The sequence below is a fragment of the Patella vulgata genome, chromosome 9, assembly GCF_932274485.2.
Source record: "Patella vulgata chromosome 9, xgPatVulg1.2, whole genome shotgun sequence".
Classification (NCBI taxonomy): Eukaryota; Metazoa; Mollusca; class Gastropoda; family Patellidae; genus Patella; species Patella vulgata.
In genome coordinates this window covers 23,938,880-23,953,286 of record NC_065887.2, presented here as the reverse complement: position 1 = coordinate 23,953,286, position 14,407 = coordinate 23,938,880, and positions in this window count along the sequence as shown.

Sequence of the window (14,407 nt, the reverse complement as noted above, 5' to 3'; positions counted from 1 at the left end):
GAATACAGTACTCTTACAAAACGTTCAAATACAGGTGTTTTAAAATGTTTTATTGCTATTTTGATCTTCTGTGTCGATAGATAGTATATTTATAGACTCATTTTTGTGAAAATCTCAATTTCGTTCAAAATCAATATTTTCACTTATTTTTTCTTTATCTCATTATTGATTCTCCCGTATTCCGACTCATTTAGATGCAGCCAGTCACATATAGTCATCATGTAAAATATAACATGTGCTAATATTATCAAAATATAACAAGTACTAATAGTGTAACATTGTCAACATGTAAAATATAACAGCAATTACACATATTGCTAGTTACACAATTACACATATAACTAAAAGACAAGACCAAAGAAGTAAAAACAAATAAAGTGAAATATGTATTCACGTAATCAGTCATATTATGGGCTTTGCAGTAAACAATAAGTGTCCAAGACCTAAAGTAAAACTATTCAAAATAAAAATAGGGTTTTGTGATAAGCCCTGAATTTATCAAAGTATTGCAATACTGCATTATATTGCAATACCTTTTGTCAAGTATCGCAATATATTGCAATACGATTTTGGGCCGCAATACACAACCCTATAAAAGAATAATGGTACATAAAAAAATAAACAGCAGAACAAATAGTTTTTAAAACATATCCTAAAAAAAATAAATTACCGAAACAAGAACATTTATTGACAATGAGAAAGGTATGAATATCTGAGTCAATGACTGAGTAAATGAACTAACATGATACTGGTAACTCAAACAGTGTATGACCCTATAAGGTAAAACAAAATCATAACCAACCCATCAAGATGACACAAACAGTGTATGACCCAACAAAACAAAATCGAAACCTACCCACCAAGATAACTCAAACAGTGTATGACCCAAAAAGACAAAATAAAATCATAAGCAATCAAGATAACTCAAACAGTGTATGACCCAAAAAGACAAAACAAAATCGTAACCGATCAAGATAACTCAAACAGTGTATGACCCAACAATATAAAACAAAATTGTAACCAACCCAACAAGATAACTCAATGAAACTATAAACATCCAAATAAGCATGATAAGATGAAAGTTGGAAACTCATCCAGATTGAACGATACAAGTACCAAAAATTCAAAACCAAATACCCACTTCCATATTAAATTCACTTGTAAGCAAATTTCTTTTATTGTTATCATAATTATAATAACAACTTTCATGGGTTGAATCAATTGCCATTCTTTATTCAATTTAGTAAAATCATTTTAAATTCAAATAACAACAACCCAAGACAAACTTACCATATCTAGCATATGCAACTCTTCTAGCTTGTGATTCTGGTCTACAATGTTCACCCAGAGCTCGTTCTGTTGGTATTATCATTACATCATTTACATCCACCGAGCTAGGTATATGATCAAATATTTTAATGAGCTGTTCTGAATCAAACGATCTGTCTAGTGATTTGACCTTTGCTGCTCTACGTTTTTTTACATCGGTTGGATATTTCGGTAATGTATTTGGATCAAACCTGAGAAAAAGTTGCAAGCATTATCCACATATTTGCTTATGTACATCATTTTTGAAGTATTTGATGATTTATATATTTTAAATACATTGTAACTGACTGGAAGATATACTGAAGTTACCGTATACATGTTGTCTGTTGTTTAAGACCATGAAATATTTAATGAGAAGCAAATTTTAACATTGTCTCTTTACTTGATTTGTTCTGTTTTCAGTGTTATTTTCAGCAATCCATCCAAAATAAGTACGGAAGTTTTTGTCTTAACCCATGTGCTATTATCATAGTGGTGGGCGTTACACGCAGGGCAGAGTACTGGGTAAGCTTACAAATACTATTTTTGAATCCCTAGATACTACTTAGCCTTTGCAATGGAATGTTGCCCTGGTGAGTTTCACATACTATTACCGGTACATTATTTCATCTTTATTGTATTTATGAACTTTTGAGTTTGATTGTCGTTTACGATTGATTATACTACAATTTATTATCATTTGTCTTTTTGATTAAATTATCAATGACTTACCATGGTTGTGCACCATGGTTATAAGAGATTGGTTTTTCTCGATAATCATCCTAATAATTTAATAAACCAAATAGGAATGAAAGAAAGAAAAAAGAAAGAGATTAATCAAATAAATATAAGCAAAATAGGAGAAGATGTGGATTTAATAAAATAAAAATATATAAATTCAAAGAAAAGTTCATTAACAGACATAGGATAAAATTAGATGAAGATCTAAAAGATGGCAGAATTTCATATATTAATTTTTTAAAAACTTGAAAGAGAGAGGGAGAGAAATTGGGTTTAACATCCACTCGACACAAACTAGGTCTTTTGGGAATAACATAAGACTTTTCTCGATAATCATCCTAAAATTTAATAAACTAAATGGGAATGAAAGAAAGAAATAATAAGATAGATTGATTAAATAAATATAAGTAAAATAGGAGATGTGGATTTAATAAAATAAAAATACATAAATTCATAGAAAAGTTCCTTAACAGACATATAGGTAGAAATTAGATCAAGATCTAAAAGATGGGAGAATTTCATATATCAATTTTTTAAAAACTAGAAAGAGAGAGGGAAGAGAAATGGGGTTTAACATCCACTCGACACAAACTAGGTCAGTTTGGGACTAACATAAGGTTCAATTTTAATTCAATAATTTGCTTCCGCATATGTAGGGTCTTTAGCAGTGGGAGGAAACCGGAGGACTTGGAGAAATTCCATGTGTTTGGACAGGCAACCCTACTCCTTGTCATGTACAAAAGGGGAATCAAAACCACGCCACTTGACTCAATGACAGAACTTATGGTTTAACTAGACCAACACCCAACATCCCTAAAAAGTAGAAAGAAGAGCAAACTATTATGATAAGTAGGTGAACCATAATGTGGTAGATAAAAGACAATGCACACATTTTAGGTTCATTGCTCAATAAACCAAGGACCAAACAGTACATGAATGCAGCACATACCTTGGCTCTTACTACAAAATTTTGTCATCAGGTCTATACTACAAACCATGCACTGTTTCAATTCCTAAACTAAGCCATAAGAGTTTAGATACTGAAAATCTTTTATAACTTGGTATGGTGCAAACTTCCTAAAATACCAATTTAAGGTAAAGTAAATCCCTTTGATAGTAGACAGATATTGACACAACTGCGACAATTTGATATAAATAAATGATATTTTTAACATTATTAATATTTATTATTCTACCTCGAATTGTTTCATGACCACATCTTCTAGTTGATCATACATTAAATAATTGACCAAAGGAACAACCCTATAATTAAAATTTAAGACATACAAAGAATAAACTAAAATTTCATAAAAACATTTCTTAAATTCATCGAAATAATCATTTATATTCAATTAGGTTATTTAAACTAATTTGAAAAATTTATTGCAGTTTTTAAAACTTGCACAATATTATAATAATACTTACACTAAATTAGTTTGGAATCCTATGATCAGGTCACCACGCACATTGGCAAAACACATACCAAACAGAGGATGTCTAAAATCCAGTTCACGAACCAAATAATTCTCAGAATCCCATATCTGATTATCAAAGATCATCAATTATTATATTCACAACTTTCAATATATTTTGACATTCCTAGAAAGGTCTGTATAACAAGACTAGGCAAATTATTTAAATGACTGGGAATATTTAATCTATCACCCAGAAAATTGTGAGATAATTCAACACAAGCTCATTTTACACAACACAAATTTTAATGCAGAATCCATTAGCAAAGACAATGATTAATATAAGTATGTTAGGAAGCATGTCACTGGTGACATTTGAACTGCAAATCGGTGGTTGACGGATCTACAATAATCAACTGATATAATGTTTTGGAGGTTTAGTATGCAATTTGGTACTACAATTCTATTTTTCCTGGGTCTTTAGTCACGAAAACTGGATTTGGAAAATTTACCTTTAATGAGCCATCTTTACTAGCTGTAGCAAATAACTGTAATGCTGGACACATATCTAATGCTGTTATCTGTTGGTAACAAGTAATCTCATATTAAAACTTTAGCAGTAGGAGAAAACCAGAGGACCGGAGAAAACCCACGAGATTGGACATGCAACCCTACTCCTTGTCACGTACAACCGGCGAATAAAAACCATGCCAGTTGACTCAATGACAGACCTTATGATACAGCGGCACATGCTAACCATTCAGCCATCCAACCCAATAAGATAAGAATTGAAAATTTGGCAATATTCGGCCTATACTGCACCCGACACCTATAAGTATTTACTAAAACCTTTTGATGGATCTCTTTTTAATCTGATTGAATCCAATCCTGGGGATTAACTACTGTTGATATTTTGATTTTGAGTTTTTCAGCTTTGATTAAGCCGAGAGAAATTAGATATTGCACATTGCGATCAGGGACTTTAAAGTTTATCTAAGACGCTGGCTCCCCTTTCGGTGTTAGGTGGGAAGTTCATCAGGTTTGCCCTTGTCAGTGGTGCAGAACGGGGTGCCTGACAAGGAAAGCTGTCTAGTCATTCGGATGATATGAAAAACCGAGCGGTCGTGACACATTGGCGTGCACATAAAAGATCCCTTGACAGTCGGAATTCGATATAAAAGTAGGCTGTAACGCAGCTGTCCAGGCAAAATTTCCCTAAGCACACTGCATGGCGTATGCCTGTCTTCATTCGCCCAGTCGGAGCTGAACAGTAGGATGTTCAACCCCATTTCATTTCATTTAAAGATTATCACATAAATCATAAAATAACATCCTCAAATAATTTTTATTTCCTCAAACTCTTCAGTTTGTAAAAATTTTATCTAAATGTAAGCTTCAAATATATATGCTATCGTAGTACATTAGTATAGCCATTAAAGATATTTCAGGAGGGTCTCGGTCAGAAACTGGAACCAAACAATATCTTTTGAAATACCTCATTTGTGAAGTATCAAGACATTTGAAATTAGGTTTATACTTACAATATCAGTATGATCATAATCTTCTGTATGTGAATAAGGTATGAGATTAAAATCTTTATAACCATCTTTAATTTTTATACTTTCTATTTTATAAACTTGTAAGACACTGAAAGAACAAGCCAGTAGTCCGGTGCATTAATTCCAGATCGCAGAAAAAAGCAATCATTAATTACTTACACATTTATAATTCTATAAAGCATCTAGCAATAAGATTATTTATCAAATTATTTATCACACTGCGTAACTGAGGCAGAAAATACTCATTATCAAACTTCTGTCAATGAAAGTATTGATGTAATGAAGCCGAGAGTTATTGCATATCTGCTTGGCCCAAGAAGAAAATGCTCATCATCAACGTCTGTCAAGACATTTACACTAAGTTTGAATAGTCTAGCTCAATTAGTTATTGTCCAAAAAGTGTGACAGACAGACAAACCTTTAATGACAAGAGTACAAAAAGACAAATTTAGAACTCAAGACCAATGAGATAGTGATATTTTATTGCTGCCAAAACTTGAAAGGAAGCAACTACCGTATTTTTCGGTGTATTAGGCACACTTTTTTTACCAAATATTTTATTTTCTAGAAGGGGTGCGCCTAATACATAACGTTAAGCGAATCCAGGCTCTTCCCGTGTAGACACCGAAGTCGGGAGTTCAACAAATAACTGCCCTAGAATCAACACATGTCGACCGGGTGATGCTACCTCAAAAGTTTATGATAAATTACCACACAAATTAAACACAATACTGTTTCCTTTCGTGTCCATTTATTTGTCAGTAATATTTTAGATAGTTTAAAATTCGTCAATGATTATCGCCCGTATTTCTGTTATTTCGTGCATAAAAATTAAAAAAGATGTCAACATTTTAGGCTATCCCGTGTACAGTATAGTGTTTGTCATAACCGGCAATGCAAACACCATCGGCTGATAGCCGTTCAACATTAACGATGTTTTAAAAAATAGCATACGCATCGTTAATATTTCTTGCTAATTCTACATCATATATTTCTGCTATTCCGTATACTCTTGGCCATTATCGGCAGTCCTCGCACATCCCCGTTCAAGGTCAGTGGTGCTGTCAGTCAAGTTGACGAATAGGGCGGGATATGCATTCATACAAGCATTTTCATTGGCTCAATAGAAGTCATTGGTAGTAAGGGTGGGATTAGAGTTAAACTGACATATATTGAAGTTGTTCTCTTATCGCCTGTATTTCTGTTATTTCGTGCATAAAAAATAAAAAAGATGTCAACATTTTAGGCTATCCCGTGTACAGTATTTGTGATTGGTATTAAAAATGCTATTGTCTTATGATACTGATAGATATAAATGGCCTCAATCTAGGTATTGTCATGCTGCGTGTAGTGGGCGGGACAATTGACACAATCGTTTGATTGTCAGTTGTTTGGATAGTATAAAATAAACTAGAATTATTGTTTCTCTTTTTACCGGTAGTCAGGATTTAAGCCGTGAGTAACTGATCATGATAAATTATATCTACAGTTATTATTTCATTTGTTTATCATCAATACCTACTCATTTATCACAGCCAATTGCTCGTGAATTTAACAGGATGTAATAGACAGCCATTTGTGTTGTGGGCGGGACTCTAACGACAATTTGACTACCGTACAAGCGCCAGAATTACCACTTAAGTTATGAAACAATTCAATTGAGAGTTGTAATTAATATAAAGTCTTATGCAATTCAAAAAATGTATATAGAGTTTAATTTCATAAAGAAATATATATAAAGCTTGATACAGCTAAATATCGGTAATTATTATAACTGTAAACAGTAAAGTTTGGCCCAGTTACTGGAGATCGCAGGTGTATTTGAATCACGTATGGTAACTATGGTATGGCACCTGTTTCACAAGGCGCTGGAGAAGGGTGTGCCTAAACCATGCATTTTTATTTTTTCCTGAAACACCTCTGCCAAACTCGCCCTGCGCCTTATCTATGCATGCGCCTAATACACCGAAAAATACGGTAATCTGTTACATGTATCCTGCAGCCCAGTTCCAACATTCACTAACTATATAATCAACCTTGAGATTTCAACTCCAAATTTATCTACAAAAGCCTATCAAATTGCAATGAATATGAATTGTATATGTACATTTCCAAACAGCTTAATCGATGCTTCTTTAATATTTTATGCCATTAAAATCACTTTCCTTTCTTATCTACCTTTTTTTCTCTATTGTGACGACAGCCATTCTGTTGTGAAAAACTTTTAAATTTGTTGGCATTGGAAACCTATCAATCTAAAATACAATAACTTACTATATAACAACACAATAAAACATAGGCACAAAAATACAACAATGTATAAAATATGACGGCTAAATCAAGATGTAAAGAGTTGGTCTGAAACTAATACCATCTACCTGGAGACTGAATAAGATAAAGGTCTTCAAACTATTGTCTAGGGTAAATAATATCACACGACTCAATTGGTCTTGGAATACACAAGCCTTGTGCTGAGCACCAAACTACAATCATTACGGTAGGCCTACTTTACAAGCCTCTCTGCACAGTTCTTTGCAGACTGTTGGAACAGGACTTGAATATTGGAGCCCACAAGGCACACACACATTTGGAATGAAAGAAAGGTCCTAATCACTAATACAGTTGCCAAAAGACCATGGGGGAAGAGTAACAAAGAATATTAATTGGACTGCTGTGTCAGCTTTTCTACAGGCAAAACATGCTTTGAGTTCAGAAAGCTCAAAAGGTGTTGCACATATTATAGTAATCAGTTCTTCTAGGCTGTGACCATAACATCACAACACCAGGTACACCACCTTTTTAGGTGATACCTGAAGACAGATCAAGCCATCGTTTTTATCTTGAGCACCCCCATCCCATCACTCCTATTTGAAATAATGCATTTACTTTAAGCATAAAGAGAGAGAGAAATGGGGTTTAACGTCCACTCGACACAAACTAGGTCATTTCGGGACTAACATATGGTTTAATTTCAATAATTCGATTGCGCGTAGGGGTCTTTAGCAGTGGGAGGAAACCGGAGGACCCGGAGAAAACCCACGAGGTTGGACAGGCGACCCTACTCCTTGTCACGTACAACCGGGGATTCGAAACCATGCCAGCCGACTCAATGACAGACTTTATGATACAGCGCGTGCACGCATAAAATGAACTATTATATTGCATACAGAATGTAGCAGGATGCTAATCACCATTAAATTGTTTCTTTCAAAAATTTTCTTTGTCATTGATCAATAGCTTTATAAAATGTACCTTCTTAATTAAAGTCAAAAACAGAAATCCTTGACAATCGATGAAAAAATGCCAAAATTTCATGACATTATCTGATCCACCTGATATGCAAACTCGAGTGTGTTCTTGTAACATGGTACCAAAGTCATCTAATTCTGCAATGCTTTCTAGATGGGAGACATAACCTTTATGTGCTTGAATAGAAGTCATAGAACATACAGATGAATCTATAAGACTAATCTGAAAAAATATATTTTTATAATAAAACTGATATTATTTTATAAAACTAAGATGTTAACAAATCATTTTTGTCTGAATAAATTTAGAACTTTGTTATAATTTGGCCACATGATCTTCAGTCAAAAATATAAACAAACAAAAACAAGCGGTTGCCATGCAAGATACGCCCACATTTTGCATGAGATGGACAGAAAACATAACTTGTTTATGCTATTGGTAATCAATATAAAAATGTACCAGATTTCGCAAACAGTGTCACTGGTCCTAATATTGTGACCCTGTTTAGTAGATATTGCTCTCTATTTCTGAAAACAAATGACTGATTGATATTTACTAGAAGATTTGAGATAATTTATGACATTAAGCTCTGGTTTTAAAAATTAGACATGACTACATAGAAAATAGATATATTTTGCAAGTGGAGGGAACTGGAGCTTTAGACAAATCTCATATTCCGACACATGGAATTTCAATTGACAGAATTTCATACTCTGATCACAGTAGCTTGGCAAGACAGTTAGCTGCTGTATGTTAAACAATAAACTTATACATTAGAAAATAAAATACTATAATAGGTTAATGTTTGTACAAAGTTTCAAAAAGATTTCTTGAACAGATAATAAAATATGCTCCAGAAACAAAATCAGGATGGAAGGCTGGATTTCAGAAAATAAAACAATGGGTAAAATTATTTTAAAGGTATCTTGAACAGTCAAATGTGTTTCCATGGAAACACATAAAATTATCAAATCTGAGAAATTCAAAATGAGTGCCATGAAGATATCTTGAACGATTTATGAGATATGCTCCAGAAACAAAATTGTACACCAAAAACTAAGTAAAATTTGTTTCCATGAAAACACACAAAATATCAATCCCTGAAATTCCTAAATAGCAAAAGGCACAACTACTGTAACCGGTTGATGTGTGTGCAAAATTTCAGAAAGATATCTTGAATGGTTTATGAGATATGCTCCGGAAACAAATTTATACACCAAAAACTAAGTCAAATTTGTTTCCATGGAAACACAAAAAATATAAATCCCAGAAATTCCTAAATAGCAAAAGGCACAACTACTGTAACGGGTTGATATGTGTGCAAAATTTCAGAAATATATCTTGAACGGTTTATGAGATATGCTCCGGAAACAAAATTGTACACCAAAATCTAAGTCAAATGTGTTTCCATGGAAACACAAAAAATATAAATCCCAGAAATTCCTAAATAGCAAAGGCACAACTACTGTAATAGGTTGATGTGTGTGCAAAGTTTCAGAAAGATATCTTAAACGGTTTATGAGATATGCTCCGGAAACGAAATCGGACGGACGAACCCCATTTCAATATCCCTCCCTAACTTCGTTCGGCGCGGGATAAAAAAAAAGTGATACAATTAGGGGCCATAATCCAGAAAGTTATGGTTCGATATGCAGGGATATCAAAAGGATATTTTAAGTTTCATCAAAATCAGATAAAAAATCTGACCTCTAGAGGGTCCACAACCTTCTATTACATACTTTTACACTATTTTCGTACAATTAGGGCCAAAATCCAGAAGTTGCGGATATGCACGAATATCTAAACGAACTGAAATCTTTGGGTAATAAACATACATTTTACACTAAACAGTATATAAATCATGAAATACAGAAGAAATGAATTACCTGACCATTTCTCAATCCTGCTAAAATAACATCATCTTCTACTTCATTTTCTACACCTAATCTCTATAAAAAAAAATATAATCAAATTTTTCTAATAAATTATCTCAGCAGCACTCTTAAATTTTTACATGTTACAGTTACAGTATTTAAATCTGGACATATAGTCTAGTTACAGTAATAATGTGTATACTTTCAATACACTTTGTCCAAGACATTGAACAGTGGATGCTGGAAGTCCAAACATTAATGAATTACATTATTAGGAATGACAGGTAATCAATTCATTCGCCATAACTTTTGCAGTGGCCATATTTAAATATTTTGGATGATGTTTTCTCATAGAAACATCACATGGTGGGCTCTTGAGATACAACTGGATGTGTATAATCAATAAATAGATGAAATTTTGCATTTGATATATGCAAATAAGATATGTCCTAAGACTGACCCTTGTGGAACTCCCAAAGTTCAAAGTTACTGTGAGGTATGATTGTGAAATATGTCTGAGAGTTTTAATCTGTGTTTAAGTCGATCTAAAAGTTTGAAATGGTAATCTTATCAAATGCTGCAGATAGGTCACGAAACATGAACAAACTCCATTATTTCGATTCAATCCTAGAAGAATTTCATTGTGGATAACTGATAGGGTTCAAACAGATCGTATGAGGTAAGACGATGTTTCAAATGGTTTGTAATGACTTTTTCTATATTCTTGATATAAAAGAAACGTTGGTGGATACTAGTCTATAGTGTTTAAAATTGTTTCCATCATTTTCATATATATTTTTCTAAAACAAATCTTAATATACATACCACTTTAATAGATAGAAGACACTCAACTGTCTCATCGGCTGATTGTGGTTGTAAAATTTCTAGAGCTTTACATGGATTAACTTTACAATTTACAATCAACACTGTCAAATCAAAGATAAAATAAGACAAATAATTAAGCACATTCATATTTAAAGTCCCATGTCAACTTCGCTAATGTCATCTACTGGTACATCAAAATACTATTAATTTCAGCTTCCTGTGAAACATTCAGTGTTTGACCACTGCAACAAACGAAAAGACTAACAAAATGATTCTTATTAAGAAATTATAGAAAGATCTGTTGCAAAAGAATATTTCGCATTTTGGTACATTAGAGAAATCCTTGCAGCTAAATTTAAAAAGATCAAGAAAAGGGATTAAAGATGCTGTGGGGCATTATATTTATGTCTTCATCAATGTGGATAGAAGACAAAATTCAAATTATAGTTACTGTTTGTTTCTCGTACCACATCGACTAGATGTGGGCCTTTAAATTGATGTTTTTAACTACTACTATTATTGTTTATGCTGCGTGTACAGTCCCTGACTCGCTAGCCTGAGGAGAAAGCATTTGCCGAGAAAGTTCATCTGGATTTTCCGACGTGATTTCCCCTTGTCAGTGGTGCAGGAAGGAGCGCCTGACAAGGACAGCTGTCTAGTCGTTCAGATGGAACGAAAAACCGAGGACCCGCGTATACATTGGTGTGCACGTAAAAGATCCCTCGACAGTTGGAATTTGATATAAAAGTAGGAGGTAGTGCCGCTGCCCAGGCAAAATTTCCCTCATAGCACACTGTATGGCGTATGCTTGTCTTCATTAGCCCAGCCGGAACAGAAGAGTAGGACGTTAAACCCCATTTCATTTCATTTCCTATGTTTGTTTGTTTATGTGCTGTGGAGATCACCTGCACTTCCTATATTGGACAAAAAAATAAAAATTGGTATCATTATATGGATGGGCAGACTATAATAAAGTTAATGGATCAAGAAACTAAAAGTATAATCCTTTAATGGCATTTAGCAATTGGAAACATAACAAAACTGACACAGTTATATGGGACAACAATCACTGGTTTATTAAACTAAAAGTACTAAAGGATTCTAAATATTTACCATCGCCATCAGCTAATAGTGTATAGAGTTTTTCTGCTACATTATTATAAGCAAAACATGTCAAAACCTGAAACATAACAACACCATTTCTGCTAATTTACAAAAAAAGATAAGTCACCAGGCAACGAAACACACGCCCACAGCAGCTACATCGTCCGAGCAGTCGACAAGGGTTGTTGCATATTTATTCTTTTGTAGGTAATGGGGGGGGCATTTACAAGACAATTTCATACAGATCAACTTATAATTTCCGCTGTTTGAGGGTTCACAATATAAGGGTCTACTAACTGAAACAAGGGTTTTAATTCTTGAATTAATTAACGAAAATTGAGGAAATTCAATAGGTCTCATCATTTCACTAATTTAAATGATGTATATTAATTTCATACTATAATTAATATTGTATGAGCGTTCACAAGTTTGAAAAAAGTGAAACAAGGGCCATAACTCTAGAAACAATTGACAGAAATTGCTGATATTCAATATACGTCTTTGTTTCACTCATTTAAATGATGCATATAAATTTCATACTGATCTAATAAAACATTCAGATGATAAATGTGGTCTGTAGAGTGTTCACAAGAAATTGTGGATGAAGGACGGACGGATTTAATGTTCAATGTTTCGTCAACAATTTACTTGGACGACTTTGAGACTAACATATTAGTTTTATTTCCCGGTTTTCTGGAACAGCTTTATCCTATTTTTCCTGTTAATAAAATCTTTTTGTGATATATCTTATGAAGGTCTTACTCTTATTTGTTTATTTTTGCTCTATAAAATATGTTACCTGGAAGGAAGGCATGGGGTAACAAATAGTTACAGTAGCACCAGTTGTAGGAGAAAACAATCGTACACTTCCATCCTAAAATACAATCAATATAAATTAACAAATTACATAAAAGAAGATTATCTTTTCAAAAAGACAAAATCTTAAAAAAAAATTTATGATCTGGAAAACAAAAATATAACTTTGATTTGAATCACTCAAAATATTTACAAGAGCAAAACTGAATTTACCTGGGTTGATGCCAATACTCTGTTTGGGTGATCATCATTCCCCTGCAGACGGCATAGATGAAAAACTGAAGATTCTACTGGAGCAAACAGAGTGAAAAACTGAAAAATAAAACAGGACTTAGAGCTCCTCTTAACGAAACTTGATTCAGTTGGTTTGTATCTTTGATAAATTACTGTGTACATTCACACGATTGAAGAGCAAGAGGTGACTTCAAGCCACTGATTGTCATTCGAGGGATTTTTAATCCCTTGAAAACTATAATATTGTTGATTTTCTAAAAATGGTTCAATTAAATTTATAAAGATATGATGAATTGAAAATCATAGATAACGTGCCACCTATAAATGTTGGGGTATTAACTTTTTATGGGGCTCTTTTTTTAAACTGATGGAGTTGTCAAGAAAAGGATGTAAACCATTATGATTATGATTACAAGGAACCAGCGGCTGCCAGGCAGGATATGCCCAGATTTTCGAGAGATGGATCGAGAACAAGCTAAAAAGAAAGTGATTTTTCCTACAATCAACGGCCATAATTCAGGAAATTACAATTCGATATGCTCAAATATCGAAAGGAACCGAGATCTTTGGGTTATACAATCAGGGGCCATAATTCAGGAAGTTACGGTCCAATATGCGCGAATATCAACAGGAACCGAGATCTTTGGGTAATAAACTTACATTTCAAGTTTCAACAAAATCGGATAAAAATTGTGACCTCTATAGGGTCCACAAGCTAAAAACGTGATTTTTCGAACAATCAGGGGCCATAATCCATGAAGTTTCGATCCGATACATGCCAATATCGAAAGCAGCCGAGATCTTTTGGGGATAAACCTATATTTCAAGTTTCGTCAAAATCGGATAAGAATTTTGACCTGTAGAGTGTCCACAAACAATTGTGGACAGACATCTGTCCATCCGTCCGGGGGCGACGACAATATACGTCCACATGAAAATGTGGGCGTATAAAAATTGTGACCTCTATAGTGTCCACAAGCTAAAAACGTGATTTTTCATACAAACATGGGCCATAATCCACGAAGTTTCGATCCGATACATGCCAATATCGAAAGGAACCGAGATCTTTTGGAGATAAACCTATATTTCAAGTTTCGTCAAAATTGGATAAGAATTGTGACCTGTAGAGTGTCCACAAACAAATTGTGGACAGACAGGGGCGACGACAATATACGTCCACATAAAAATGTGGACGTATAAAAAACAACCCATTCAAAAAAATGCTACTGTATGTGTATGATTGTAAGGACAATCTTTTTTATCTTAGTGACATGGATAAAGTGTA